Below are 15,101 nucleotides of genomic sequence, written 5' to 3' on the forward strand. Positions count from 1 at the left end.
GTATTGAACAAAAAAAATATTTTATTTCTAGCTTTCTTAGTCAGCCTGAAGATTCGCAAGCTCCTTCTCCTTTCACTGAGTGTTATTGAATTCATTTGTTGTCGTCATCATGGTTGTTGCCATTCTTGAGTATGTAAATCCTCTCGATGTTCAAGATACACAAATCAGTAGAATCATACAATTTTTAGTTAGTAAGCTTTGTGTATGTGTGAAATCACAATGTGAATATGTGTGAAATCACAATTTTTAGTTAGTAAGCTTTGTGTATGTGTGAAATCACAATGTGAATATGTTTATGTGTGTCTTCCTCTTTTCAAGGGAGGGAAGGCTTTTCACAAACTGCTGCCACATACAGTGGTAATAATCTCGTATAGTGTAGATAGTGTAGATTGGCTTTGCATATTAGGGGACTTTGAAGACATGTTGTTTTCGTTCGTCAAAGAAATGAAAGAGAGAGTGTGTATAGTTGTATCTCACCACGCACGTGCGCGCTAGCTTATCTGTTGTCTCAGCATTGTTACTGCTTTCATGTCACCTCTGCTAGGCTTATTTATTTGCCGTAGCCTTCCCTCCTTGCAAAAGAAGCCAGGGAGAAGATTTGGTTGCAAAAACGAAGATATCAACTTTGTGGGAGCGCAAAGGGCCAAAGCTTTGGGATGGAAGACCGAGAAGACTATGGAGACAATGGATGAAAAAAAGCACTATGCGCTGGCAGAGATTACAAGTCTAAACTTGTTAAAGAATCTATTGTCAAAGATACTATCATTAAAGTACGACATTTTGCTTTTTGCTTGGTTCTTTGCACTGAGTGAGTGAGATAGTCCTCTTCAAACCACTTTGGCAATGTATGGGCAGGGTACCATCTCAAGGAAAACATACAACTACATGACTTTGTAGTGCAAGTCTAATAAATTGGTTCAAGCATGGAGGAATTCTTTGTGATCTGCTTTGATCAAGACAAAACGAAGTAAAGCTCATGAAGATGGGTCTATGATGTGGGTTAGCAAGGTTTTTACTAAGCCGACATCTAAAAACAACCTATTAATCACTTTTCAGAAGCTAAGGGGCTTACATATCACGATATCCAAGTGCATGTTTTCATCTGTGATTCACATTGGTGATGTGTGCGCTTACCAATTTTCCAACAGATGCAAAAAAACCAAAAACAAAAAACCACCAGCATGTTCGCCTTCTTCTTGGGGGTCATTTCTTTGTTTTATCTCTTCACCGATCATGATGAGCACTCTAGTCTCGTGGGCGAATTGTAGCCATCAAGGCTACAATTAGTGCATCGGGCTGAACCACTAGCCACCATACCACTGTCACACCGTACCACCATCACACTGTACCACTGTCACACCGTAATGCCATAATAGTGGATCAACCCTGGACTACCCAGAAATGGAGGCACACCACCAACGGACACATGTGAGGTGCACGCATCATCATTGAAGGCACCGCACTAACATGCTAGATGGAATCTTCCGGAGATGGAGATTCTACCAAAGGTTGCCGCTCTGAGGGCATCTTCCAGAGATAGGGAATGCCACTGACTTAACCTCATGCATATATGGTTCTTCGATTCATCTTGAAGGATATCCTTTATCCCTCACCCATCATCCATCATCCTTCATCCTTCATGCCACATCCTTATTACTACATTGTAGCCCTAGTCTTGGGATGTAGTCACTTTTCATCACCTTGAGCTATGTGTTGTTCTTTTCACTGTGACCTTTGCTGAGTGTGCATGGTATAGTGAAGGACATGTAACAATAATTTGGAGTAGTGCAAGTGTCATCCAGTTTCTTGTTCCTCTTGCAATCTTATTCTCTTGTGTTGTGTTCTGCTCCATATTGTCTATTGCTATGTGTGTTGTGTGTCACACTATGATCATCGAGGACTCCTCACATACTGTCCAGAGAAGAGCCACCACTTAGTGTGTCGGCAACCAACCCTGCTCTATAGTAAAGAGAATGTGGGGGGAAGAGAGAGCTTGAGTTCCTTGTTGCAAGACAAACACACACACACACACACACACACACACACACACACACAAAAGAGTGCAAGACACAAGAGAGATGAATGGCTGAATTTGCTTCTATCTTCTTCTCTTCTCTACAACCATATAACTAAAAGGTAAAAGTATATACATAAAGGGAAAGTACTCTCACACAACAACATACAAAGTAGTCAGTCTACTATAAAGTGTACCCGACTATATGAGCTGGCACTATAACTATGCCATGACTCTAAAACTCCAAAGTGGCTGTCACATAGCTTGTCATCCACTGGCGGCATATCAACCATGCCAGTGACATAAGTGCAGAAGCTATCACCCAGGCGGTAGGTCATCAATGTCCATCATAGCACTAGTTGAGCTCGATATCTCAACACTCCCCCTTAAGCTCAACTCCACACACTACACTCCAAGTAAGGTCCTAAACCTGTGGAGCTTCTCTGTGCCCAATGCCTTCGTGAAGATGTCAGCCACCTGATCCTCTCTGCTGACATATACGAGATCTACATCACTTGCTAGAACCTTATCCCTTAGAAAGTGATAGTGCACCTCAATGTGCTTCATTCTAGCATGGTATACTAGGTTACTGGCCAACTCTATGCTACTCATGTTGTCACAATAAATGACAATTGCCCTATCCACAGGCTCACCCATGTCACCACGTAACTTTTGAAACTAAGCTAGTTCACAAGTTGCCATAGCAGCACCCCTGTACTCTACCTCTGTACTTGACAAGGAAACTGTTGGCTTCTTCTTACTGCTCCAACTCACAGCAGCACTCCCAAATGAGAACATAAAACCACTGGTAGATCTCTTGTCTGCAACACTACCAGCCCAATCAGCATCTGTGTACCCATGTAGTTGTATCTCTATATGAGCCTCATAGAAAAGTCCATAATCTTGCTGAAAAAGCGTAATCTAATAGGACAATATACTTGCCTTGTAGCTCCACTCCCGTGAAGACAGCTCCTCAATCGGAGATGTGTAGCTCCCAGAGCTACTGAGGGGGTGTTGTACCTAAACCAAGAAGGGGAAAGAGATGATGGTGCTCTTACCCGTGCAGTACCACTTCCTTCCTTGCTTGTTCTTGCCTCTTGCTTGCCTCCTTATCTCTCACACGAACCAGGATCTGATACCATAAAGAGAATGTGGGGGAGAGAGAGAGCTTTAAACCCTAGCAAGCAAACACACACACAAGAGAGAGATGGATAGCTGAATTTTCTTCTATCTTCTTCTTCTCTACTCAACCAACATAACATGAAGATAAGAGTACACAGTATATAGGTTAGTACTAAACTACTACAACATATAAGAGTCAGTCCATAATGTGAACCTGACTAAATGAGCTGGCGTTATAGACTATGCCAGTCTCTAGTAATCCAAAATGGCTGTCACATAGCCTGCCATCCCACTGGCCACATATCACCCATAATCTCACCAACCAAGCTATTAGTGTAGATGCGGAAGCTATCACCCAGGCAGGTCATCAATGTTTGACATAGCACTAGTTGAGCTCGATATCTCAACACTTCCAAACTAGTGTGTTTGGGGTGTATATAAGTCAGCTCCTTTCAACTCGGGAAGAGTTTTTCCCTTGTTGGTGGCCCAATTAGCGAGCTAATTCTCATCTTTTAGGCACACAACAGTTGGCCAAGGGAAAGGGAGCGCATCTGCAACAGCTTTGCAGGGTGGCAAGACTAAATCGATGAGCAATGAAATCCCACTCTAGCCTTTGGGCTGTTCTACTGTCCCAGAGGTCATTCCATATCTGCACTCCGTTTTGGTAAATTTTATGGGTCTGGTTGCCATTTTCCATGTTGCACAAAGACCACCAAATGCTTTCACCCACCAGTGCCTCGCCACCCATGAGAGGGTGTTGGCCTTTCAACTACAAGCTAGTGAAAAGCTCCAATCCCCCATCCACCAGTCCACTCACAAGAGTTGATTGCTTGACTGTGCACGTGCCCCTTGATGCGATTCTATGTTTCCAGGATAGGTTTGGCCATTCATTGGGTAAGCCTGGGGCATTCTGAATGAAATGCCTAGTGTTCTGAATGAAATGCCTAGTGATTACTCCCCATGGGCGTGTTGTTTCAATCCTCTATAACCATTTGAGTGTGAGAGTCTTAGTGCTCACCTGGAGGTTGGTGATGTCTAAGCCCCCTTTTTGCTTGCGGGAGTAGACTTATGCCCATGAAATTGCATGCCAACTCTATCCCTTAGATATGCTCCACAAAAAGTCACAAAAAAATTTATTCACTTTGGCCCAGTCCGTGTTGGTGAATGCACAATATGAGGCAAGGTATGTCGTGTAGGATAGCAAGACGTGCTTGAGCACCACCAACTGCTCACAACAAAGGATAGTGAGGCTTTTCTCCAGTGTGTCATTTTGCTTTGTAGTCTGTAAGATTCCTCCCTCCGGCTTTTGAGGTGTGCAAGTGTAAGAACCTCTCCTTCTAATCTTATAATTATTCCCCTCTCTGAAATAAAAGAAAGATCTTGTTTTACCCTGTTTTTGCCTAGAGAGAGAAAATATCTAGAGAGAGATAATTCAAAATTAAGATATTTTTGGATATAAAAATCCTCCTAGAGTCTAAAATGGTTTCCCCTGAAATAGATATTCAAAAATAAATTTCCAATGTGTAATTGAAATCAATTGAAATCAGGTAAAAAGGACCTTAGCCTAAGGATCCAAATTTTTTAAAATTTTTGAATTAAGGTTCCTATGGACCAATTAGATTAATCCAAATTTAGGGAGGAGATAAATTTTTTAAAATTTTTGAATTAAGGTTCCTATGGACCAATTAGATTAATCCAAATTTAGGGAGGAGATAAATTGAAGAATAAAACAAAACCCCCCCAAAAATGAGTAAATACTCACATAAGATGAAGAGTTAACTAAGGACAAGGTTATTAGTTAAAAAAGAAGAGATATTTAGAAGAAATGATGCATTTTTAACACCTCAGTGTGGGGGAATTCCCCTCATGAAGGAGGTGCCTATTTCACATGTGTAGTTGAGTTTTAAACTCACAAATAATCAGATATTTTCATCTCTCCTCTCTCCTGCTTCAACTAGATCCAAAAAGTAAGCTAAACTAACCTAAAAATGGTCAAAAATTGACCAAACTGATCTGGAAAATTCTAGAATCAGTTTGCTTGGTTAGAGGCTCACTTTTTCCTATAAATGAAGGCTCTCCCTTTGTAAATGGTTAATAGTGTTTTATGCACTGTTACTCTACTCCTCCCTCCTAGAGCCAAAAACAGTGAATTTATTGATAATTCATTAGTTTTTGACCATTTCCTCTTCAAAAGAATTGGTGGCTACTCTTGTTGCAAACAAGAGTAGATTCCTCAAACCATCAAGCCAAAGGAAAGCTCACAAAAATTCATGTAAGCTAGAGATCCTACTTTTTCTTTATTCCATTTAATGGTTTTCTAATTTTTGTTTTCTTTAAAATAAAAAATGGTGCTATGCCTTGTTGGAAAGGCTTTCCCCCTCTCTTTATTCTTGAATTCAGCCTTTCTTTATCCTAGATGTGTAATCAAATTGTTAGAATTAAACTTTTCATATTGTTTCTCTTTGAAAAGTGGAATTTGATTAGTTTAGAATGCTTTAAACCATTTGGGATAATTTCTAAGTAACTTGAGAATGAAAAAATTTGAAAAATGGTCAGCCATACAACGAAGGAGGTTATGGCAAAATTTTCTAAAATTTTGTCAAATAAGTTTTATCTTTTATTATTCAAAAAGAGTAATCCCCATCGCTTGTGTGTTCTAAAAGTGTTATTTTTATTCTATGCATAGAAAAAAATGCATATTAGAAATATTTTTATAATAAAAGTGTTATTTTTATTAGAATTAATTTCTATGCATATAGAAAGATGCATATTGGGAATATTTTGATTATAAAAGTGCTACTTTCATGAAAATTAAATTTATGCATAAATAGATGCATAAATAGATGCATAAAAGAATTTCTTTTATTATAAAAGCGTTACTTTTATCAAATTTTGATTTTATGCATAGAAAGATGCATAAAGAAATGTACTTTTATTTCAAAAGAGTCTCTTGTCAATTTTGATTTTATGTATAGAAAGATGCATAAAGAAATTTATTTTTATTTCAAAAGAGTTACTCTCATCAATTTTAATTTTTGCATAGAAAGATGCATAAAGAAATTTATTTTTATTTCAAAAGAGTTACTCTCATCAATTTTGATTTTTTGCATAGAAAGATGCATAAGGAAATTTATTTTTATTTCAAAAGAGTTATTCTCATCAATTTTGATTTTTTGCATAGAAAGATGCATAAAGAAATTTATTTTTTATTTCAAAAGAGTTATTCTCATCAATTTTGATTTTTTGCATAGAAAGATGCATAAAGAAATTTATTTTTTATTTCAAAAGAGTTACTCTCATTAATTTTGGTTTTATGCATAGAAAGGTGCATAAAGAAATTTATTTTTATTTCAAAAGAGTTATTCTCATCAATTTTGGTTTTATGCATAGAAAGGTGCATAAAGATTTATTTTTATTTCAAAAGAGTTATTCTCATCAATTTTGATTTCATGCTGCATAGAAAGATGCATAAGGAAATTTATTTTTATTTCAAAAGAGTTACTCTCATCAATTTTGATTTTGTGCATAGAAAGATGCATAAAGAAATTTATTTTTATTTCAAAAGAGTTACTCTCATCAATTTTGATTTTATGCATGGAAAGATCCATAAAGAAATTTATTTTTATTTCAAAAGAGTTACTCTCATTAATTTTGATTTTTATGCATAGAAAGATGCATAAAGAAATTTATTTTTATTTCAAAAGAGTTATTCTCATCAATTTTGATTTTTTGCGTAGAAAGATGCATAAAGAAAGATATTTTATTTCAAAAGAGTTATTCTCGTTAATTTTGATTTTATGCATAGGAAGATGCATAAAGAAATTTATTTTTATTTCAAAAGAGTTATTCTAATGAAAATTGAATTTATGCATAGAAAGATGCGTAAAAGATTTATTTTAATTTCGAAAGTGTTATTCTCCTTAAAATTGAATTTATGCATAAATAGATGCATAAACGGATTTTTATAAAAGTGTTATTTCCCACCGAAGTTGTTCTTATGCATAAATAGATGTGTAAAGAATATTTATATCAAAAATAAGAATTACCTTACATTCTATAAATAGATGTGACAAGATGTGATATAAATCAGATAGATGAGAATGAATAGAGGATGGATGTGATGAGAATAGAAGTGATGAGAATGAAAGGTAAATAGATGTGATGAGATGGGATGCGAATCAGAGAGATGGGAATGAATGGATGGATGGATGGATGGATGTGATGAGAATAGAATTGATGAGAATGAGAGGTAAATAGATGTGATGAGATGGGATGCAAATTAGGTAGATGGGAATGAATGGATGGATGGATGTGATGAGACTAGAAGTGATGATAATGAGAGGTAAATAGATGTGATGAGATGGGATGTGAATCAGATAGATGGGAAAGAATGGATGGATGGATGTGATGAGAATGAAAGGTAAATAGATGTGATGATATGTGATGCGAATCAAATAGATGGGAAAGAATGGATGGATGGATGAGAATGGAAGGTAAATAGATGTGATGATATGTGATGCGAATCAGATAGATGGGAAAGAATGGATGGATGTGATGAGAATGGATGGATGTGATGAGAATAGAAGTGATGAGAATGAAAGGTAAATAGATGTGATGATATGTGATGCGAATCGGATAAATGTGAATGAATAGATGAGATGTGATGTCATGTGAATCAGGATGTAAATGAATGATACTAGTATTGCACCCGCCGCGTTGCTGTGGCCGACCAAGGTTCCAGAAAAGAACTTTTCCCTCTCTACAACCATCTCTCTCTCTCTCTCTCTCTCTCACACACACACACACACACACACACACCTACACACATGCCCTCTCCCTCTCTCTATCACATACACACACTCTCAAATGTTGAAACTCTCTCTCTCTCTCTCACACACACACATGCACACACTCCCTCTCTCTTCTTACACTCTCCCACACATAGAAGCTCTCTCTCTCTCTCTCTCTCTCTCTCTCTCTCTCTCACGCACACATACACATGTAAATATATAGTATATACAATATTATGTTTTAGATACATAAACCTATACCTAGACACATATACTTATACATATATACATGTATTTAAAAATATAAATACAAACATCGACATAATTTAATTAATTTTGATTAAATTTTAATGTGCGGAGATGGGTGATAAGTTGTGGTCACTTTTAAATATATAGATAGATATATCATACACACATCTAAACACACACACACACACACAAACATGTATATATATATATACATATTTATGTATGTATATATAAATGTAAATAAAAACACACACACATACATGTATACGCACATATACATATATGTTTTCTATTTAATTTATATTTTATTAAAAGATACTTTTTATTCTCTATCTCTCACTCTCTTTCTCTCTCTTTTCACCCTCCCTCATTACATCTCTCTCTCTCTCTCTCTCTCTCTCTCTCTCTCTCTCTCTCCAGGTCTGCCCCATCTCATCTCTCTCTCTCTCTCCAGGTCTGCCCCATCTCATCTCTCTCTCTCTCTCGCACATTCTACACATAGATGCAGATGTACGCACATGCATGCATACTCTCTCTCTCTCTCTCTCTCTCTCTCACACACACACACACACACACACACACACACATGTACACACCGCATATACACTAATGAAAACACACACTATCTCCTCCCACACAAACTATCTCCTACATAGAAATTCTCAGCCTCTCTCTCTCTCTCTCTCTCTCTCTCTTCACGCACACTCTCTCACATAGAAACTCTCTCTCTCTCTCTCTCTCTCTCTCACACACACACACACACTTAAATAGATTTACACACATATATATAATTTTAATTAATTAAATTTTAGATTAAATTTTAATGGTAAGGATGAGTGGTGAGGTGTGCTCACTCTCAAATAAATGCATCTTACATGTAATCTCTCTCTCTCTCTCTCTCTCTCTCTCTCTCACACACACACACACACACACACACACACACATGCACATGCACACTATTTATATATAAAGATACTTTTTATTCTCTATCTCTCACTCTCTTTCTCTCTCTTTTCACCCTCCCTCATTACATCTCTCTCTCTCTCTCTCTCTCTCTCTCTCTCTCTCCAGGTCTGCCCCATCTCACTCTTTCTCTCTCTCGCATATTCTACACATAGATGATGCAGATGTACGCACATGCATGCATATACTCTCTCTCTCTCTCTCTCTCTCTCTCTCTCTCACACACACACACACACACACACATGTACACACCGTACATACATTAATCTAAACGCACACTCTCTCCTCCCACACAAACTATCTCCTGCGTAGAAATTATCTGTCGTCTCTCTCTCTCTCTCTCTCTCTCTCACACACACACACACACACACACACACACATGTACACACCGCACATACACTAATGAAAACACACACTATCTCCTCCCACACAAACTATCTCCTACATAGAAATTCTCAGCCTCTCTCTCTCTCTCTCTCATGCACACACACACACACACTCTCTCTCTCTCTCTCTCTCTGTCTTCACGCACACTCTCTCACATAGAAACTCTCTCTCTCTCTCTCTCTCTCTCTCTCTCTCTCTCTCTCTCACACACACACACACACACACACACACACACACATACTTAAATAGATTTACACACATATTATTAATTTTAATTAATTAAATTTTAGATTAAATTTTAATGGTAGGGATGAGTGGTGAGGTGTGCTCACTCTCAAATAAATGCATCTTACATGTAATCTCTCTCTCTCTCTCTTTCTCTCTCTCTCTCACACACACACACATGCACATGCATACTATTTATATATACATGCTTACATACCTATAGATACACATACATACATAATATATATAAGTGTGTGTATATGTAGGTATATAAGCATGTATACAAAGATTTCATTGAAAGATGTGAGATGAGATTTTCTTAGATTCAAATTCAAAATTGCATTGGAAGATGTGAGATTTGGCTCCTCCTCACGCTTGCAGGAGGAGTGGTTATTTTGAAATAGTCCCACCTCCTTTGCCCACATGGAGGGAGGTGGGGTTGTGGTTAATCCTGTATAGATAGAATGTGAATGAATGTGATAACATGTGAATCGGGATGTGAATGAATGATAAGGGACGTGAAGGAATGTGTTAGCATGTGAATTGGGATGTGAGTGAATGAGATGTGATGTGAAATGGATGTGATAAGATGTGATGTAAACTGGATAGATGTTAATGTATGTGAAGTGATGAGATGTATGGGTAGATGCAAGTAGATGTGATCTGATGAGGATAAATGAGAAAATAAGTGATGAGATAGAAAAAGATGTGATTAGATGAGAATGGGAATACTTATGAAATGAATGTGGATTGATGTGTGGATAATGTGGATTGATGTGGATGGATGAGTAGATAATGTGGATTGATGTGGATGATGTGGATGGATGTATGGATGATGTGTGTGGATGTATGGATGATGTGGATGGATGTATGGATGATGTGTGTGGGTAATGAGGATTGACGTGAATAGATGTATGGATGATGTGGATTGATGTGTGGATAATGTGGATTGATGCGGATGGATGAGTGGATAATGTGGATTGATGCGGATGGATGTGTGAATAATGTGGATTGAAGTGGATGGATGAGTGGATAATGTGGATTGATGTGGATGATGTGGATGGATGTATGGATGATGTGGATTGACGACGATGATGTGAATGGATGTGTGGATAATGTGGATTGATGTGGGTTGATGTGGATGGATGTATGGATGATGTGGATTGATGTGTGGGTAATGTGGATTGACGTGAATGGATGTATGGATGATGTGGGTTGATGTGTGGATAATGTGGGTTGACATGAATGGATGTATGGATGATGTGGATTGATGTGTGAATAATGTGGATTGACGTGAATGGATGTATGGATGATGTGGATTGATGTGTGGATAATGTGGATTGATGTGGATGGATGTATGGATGATGTGGATTGACGTGTCGATTGATGTGGATGGATGTATGAAAGATGTCGATGGATGTGTGGATAATGTGGATGGATGTGGATGGATGTATGGATGATGTGGATTGATGTGGATGATGTGGATGATGTGGGTTGATGTGTGGATGAAGCGATTGGATGTGATTTGATGTGGGAGCCAAAAATGTCAAAAATTTATGAAGAAGCAGTAAAAGTGTGTAATCGTGTGATAAAATTCATACAATTTGATATTCAAACTGAAATTTGTAAATTGGTAATTGGGTCTTCAGATGGAAGTACCACAATTGTTTGGAATCCCTGACTTGCTGGAGGCCTAGACATGATGGTATTTACCTTATAGTTCCAAGGACCATGATGACTGCCCGTATATACCGAGGGTATAACTACAGTTCTTTACTAGCAGTATATACGAGTAAATCTAAGACTTGGAAGTACCACAATTGTTTGGAATCCTTGACTTGCTGGAGGCCTAGACATGATGGTATTTACCTTATAGTTCCAAGGACCGTGACTACCCGTATTTACCGAGGGTATAACTACGGTTCTTTACTAGCAGTATATACGAGTAAATCTAAGACTTGAAATTATAAGCATTAATACTATCCAGATGATGAATTCGAATGTGGTTGATATGATTTTAAATTCTGGTTGAGAACTATTGAGTTGATTTGGATTCTGATTGAAAAATGAAGATTCGTGAATTTTGGTTGAAATGTAATAAACTAAGCAAAACCACAATGAGGATGAATGGGACGAGTCCCTGTGATGATGTTCGTATAGTAGCTGGAATGACGTTAATGACTTCAACAAATCACTATGAGATTAGTGGATTGGCAGATTGCTGCTGTTAACATTTGACCCAGTGAATCAAGTTAAGGGATGTCAAATTAAAAATCTGTGTAATTGAAAATTTCCATGGACTGTTCAGATAGAAAATTCGGTCTAATGGACCATTATTGTGATAAGGATTTGAATGATATGATCTGAGTGAATTATTATCTAATGATGAGTTTTATATAAGGGATCTTTATCCCAGGATTTTGTTGGGTTCACCAAACTATAAGGAACCCCAGAATCAGTTGGATCTTAAGGAAAAGAGTTCTCATCTAATTTTGCGAGATGAGGACATCTCGCATTTTTTAAGTGGGGTAGGATGTAAGATTCCTCTCTCCGCGGCTTTTGAGGTGTGCAGGTGTAAGAACCTCCCCTTCTGATCTTATGATTATTCCCCTCTCTGAAATAAAAGAAAGATCCTGTTGTACCCTGTTTTGGCCTAGAGAGAGAAAATGTCTAGAGGAAGGTAATTCAAAATTGAGATATTTTTGGATATAAAAATCCTCCTAGTGTCTAAAATGGTTTCCCTTGAACAGATATTCAAAAAGAAATTTCCAATGTGCAATTGGAATAAACTGAAATCAGGTAAAAAGGACCTTAGCTTAAGGATCCAGATTTTCTAAAACTTTTGAATTAAGGTTCCTATGGACCAATTAGATTAATCCAAATGTAGGGAGGAGATAAATTGAAGAATAAAAGGAAATCCCCCCAAAAATGAGTAAATATTCACATAAGATGAAGAGTTGACTAAGGACAAGGTTATTAGTTAAAAAAGAAGAGATATTTAGAAGAAATGATGCATTTTTGACACCTCAGTGTGGGGGAATTCCCCTCATGAAGGAGGCACCTATTTCACATGTGTGGTTGAGTTTTAAACTCACAAATAATGAGATATTTTCATCTCTCCTCTCTCCTACTTCAACTAGATCCAAAAAGTAAGCTAAACTGACCTAAAAATGGTCAAAAATTGACCAAACTAATCTGAAAAATTCTAGAATTAGTTAGCTTTGTTAGAGGCTCAATTTTTCCTATAAATGAAACCTCCCCCTTTGTAAATGGTTAATAGTGTTTTATGCACTGTTACTCTACTCCTCCCCAGAGCCAAAAACTATGAATTTATTGATAATTCATTAGTTTTTGACCATTTCCTCTTCAAAAGAATTGGTGGCCACTCTTGTTGCAAACAATAGTAGATCCCTCAAACCATCAAGCCAAAGGAAAGCTCACAAAAATTCATGTAAGCTAGAGATCCTACTTTTTCTTTATTCCATTTAATGGTTTTCTAATTTTTATTTTCTTTAAAATAAAAAATGGTGCTATGCCTTGTTGGAAAGGCTTTCCCCCTCTCTTCATTCTTGAATTCAACCTTTCTTTATCCTAGATGTGTAATCAAATTGTTAGAATTAAACTTTTTATATTATTTCTCTTTAAAAAGTGGAATTTGATTAGTTTAGAATGCTTTAAATCATTTGGGATAATTTCTAAGTAACTTGAGAATGAAAAAAATTAAAAAATGGTCAGCCATACAAAGGAGGTTATGGTAAAATTTTCTTAAATTTTGTGAAATAAGTTTTATCTTTTATTATTCAAAAAGAGTAATCCCCACCGCTTGTGTATTCCTATGCATAGAAAAAATGCATATTGGAAATATTTTTATAATAAAAGTGTTATTTTCATTAGAATTAATTTCTATGCATAGAAAGATGCATATTGGGAATATTTTGATTATAAAAGTGTTACTTTCATTAAAATTAAATAGATGCATAAATAGATGCATAAAAGAATTTTTTTAATTATAATAGCGTTACTTTTATCAAATTTTGATTTTATGCATAGAAAGATGTATAAAGAAATTTATTTGTATTTCAAAAGAGTTACTCTCATCAATTTTAATTTTATTCATAGAAAGATACATAAAAAAATTTATTTTTATTTCAAAAGAGTTACTCTCATCAATTGTGATTTTTGCATAGAAAGATGCATAAAGAACTTTATTTTTATTTCAAAAGAGTTACTCTCATCAATTTTGATTTTTTGCATAGAAAGATGCATAAAGAAATTTATTTTTATTTCAAAAGAGTTATTCTCATTAATTTTGATTTTATGCATAGAAAGATGCATAAAGCAATTTATTTTTTATTTCAAAAGAGTTACTCTCATTAATTTTGATTCTATGCATAGAAAGGTGCATAAAGAAATTTATTTTTATTTCAAAAGAGCTACTCATCAATTTGGATTTTTTGCATAGAAAGATGCATAAAGAAATTTATTTTTATTTCAAAAGAGTTATTTTCATTAATTTTAAATTTATGCATAGAAAGATGCGTAAAGAAATTTATTTTTATTTCAAAAGAGTTACTCTCATCAATTTTGATTTTTTGCATAGAAAGATGCATAAAGATTTTTTTTTAAAATTTCAAAAGAGTTATTCTCATTAATTTTGATTTTATGCATTCAAATTTGATGTTTATGCATTCATTGGCTTCATAACACATTGCTCCAACATATCCTAGAAGGATTTGATTAAATTCTTCAAGTTGAGTGAGAACGACCAAGTTTTGCAACTCTCTAGAATGCTGTTTTCTGCAAATGTCAGGTACCACCTCTCACTAAAAATGCTCTATCTCCTTCAATTCTGATCCAAATCCAAAAATTCTTGAACCAATAGCTTAGCAACTCTTGGGACTCTGCTTGTACCAAAGGAATTTGTCCAATTTGATATAGACAAGGATTAATGCCTTGATTAGTGATGCTCTGTTTTTGGACAGAACTTCTGCAAACCTGCAAATCTCTGATAATTGACTTCAATGAGCTCCAAGTACATCAAATGAGCTGCAACCAAGCTTCACAATGCCTTAGCAATGCCTTTTCTCAACTCCCCAAGCTTTGAATGGCATCAAATGGTGTAGAAATGAGTGAATGGCATGATATTTGATGAAACCTGTCCAGAATTCTGCTCAGAAAAGCGCCGCCTGTTCCAGAGGACTGTAGGAGAGGGGCATTTCACATTTGAGTTGATAGGGTTCTTAGCAATGACCTAATCTACCTTGTTCTTGAAAGGTTTGGCTCAATTCTTGCTCTAACTCCTGCAATCAATCCTCCACCACGGGGGGTATGTTTTCTGCTTTTGTGAAAAA

This window comes from Cibotium barometz, chromosome 38, assembly GCF_041138505.1.
Source record: "Cibotium barometz isolate CiBa-2024 chromosome 38, ASM4113850v1, whole genome shotgun sequence".
NCBI lineage: Eukaryota > Viridiplantae > Streptophyta > Polypodiopsida > Cyatheales > Cibotiaceae > Cibotium > Cibotium barometz.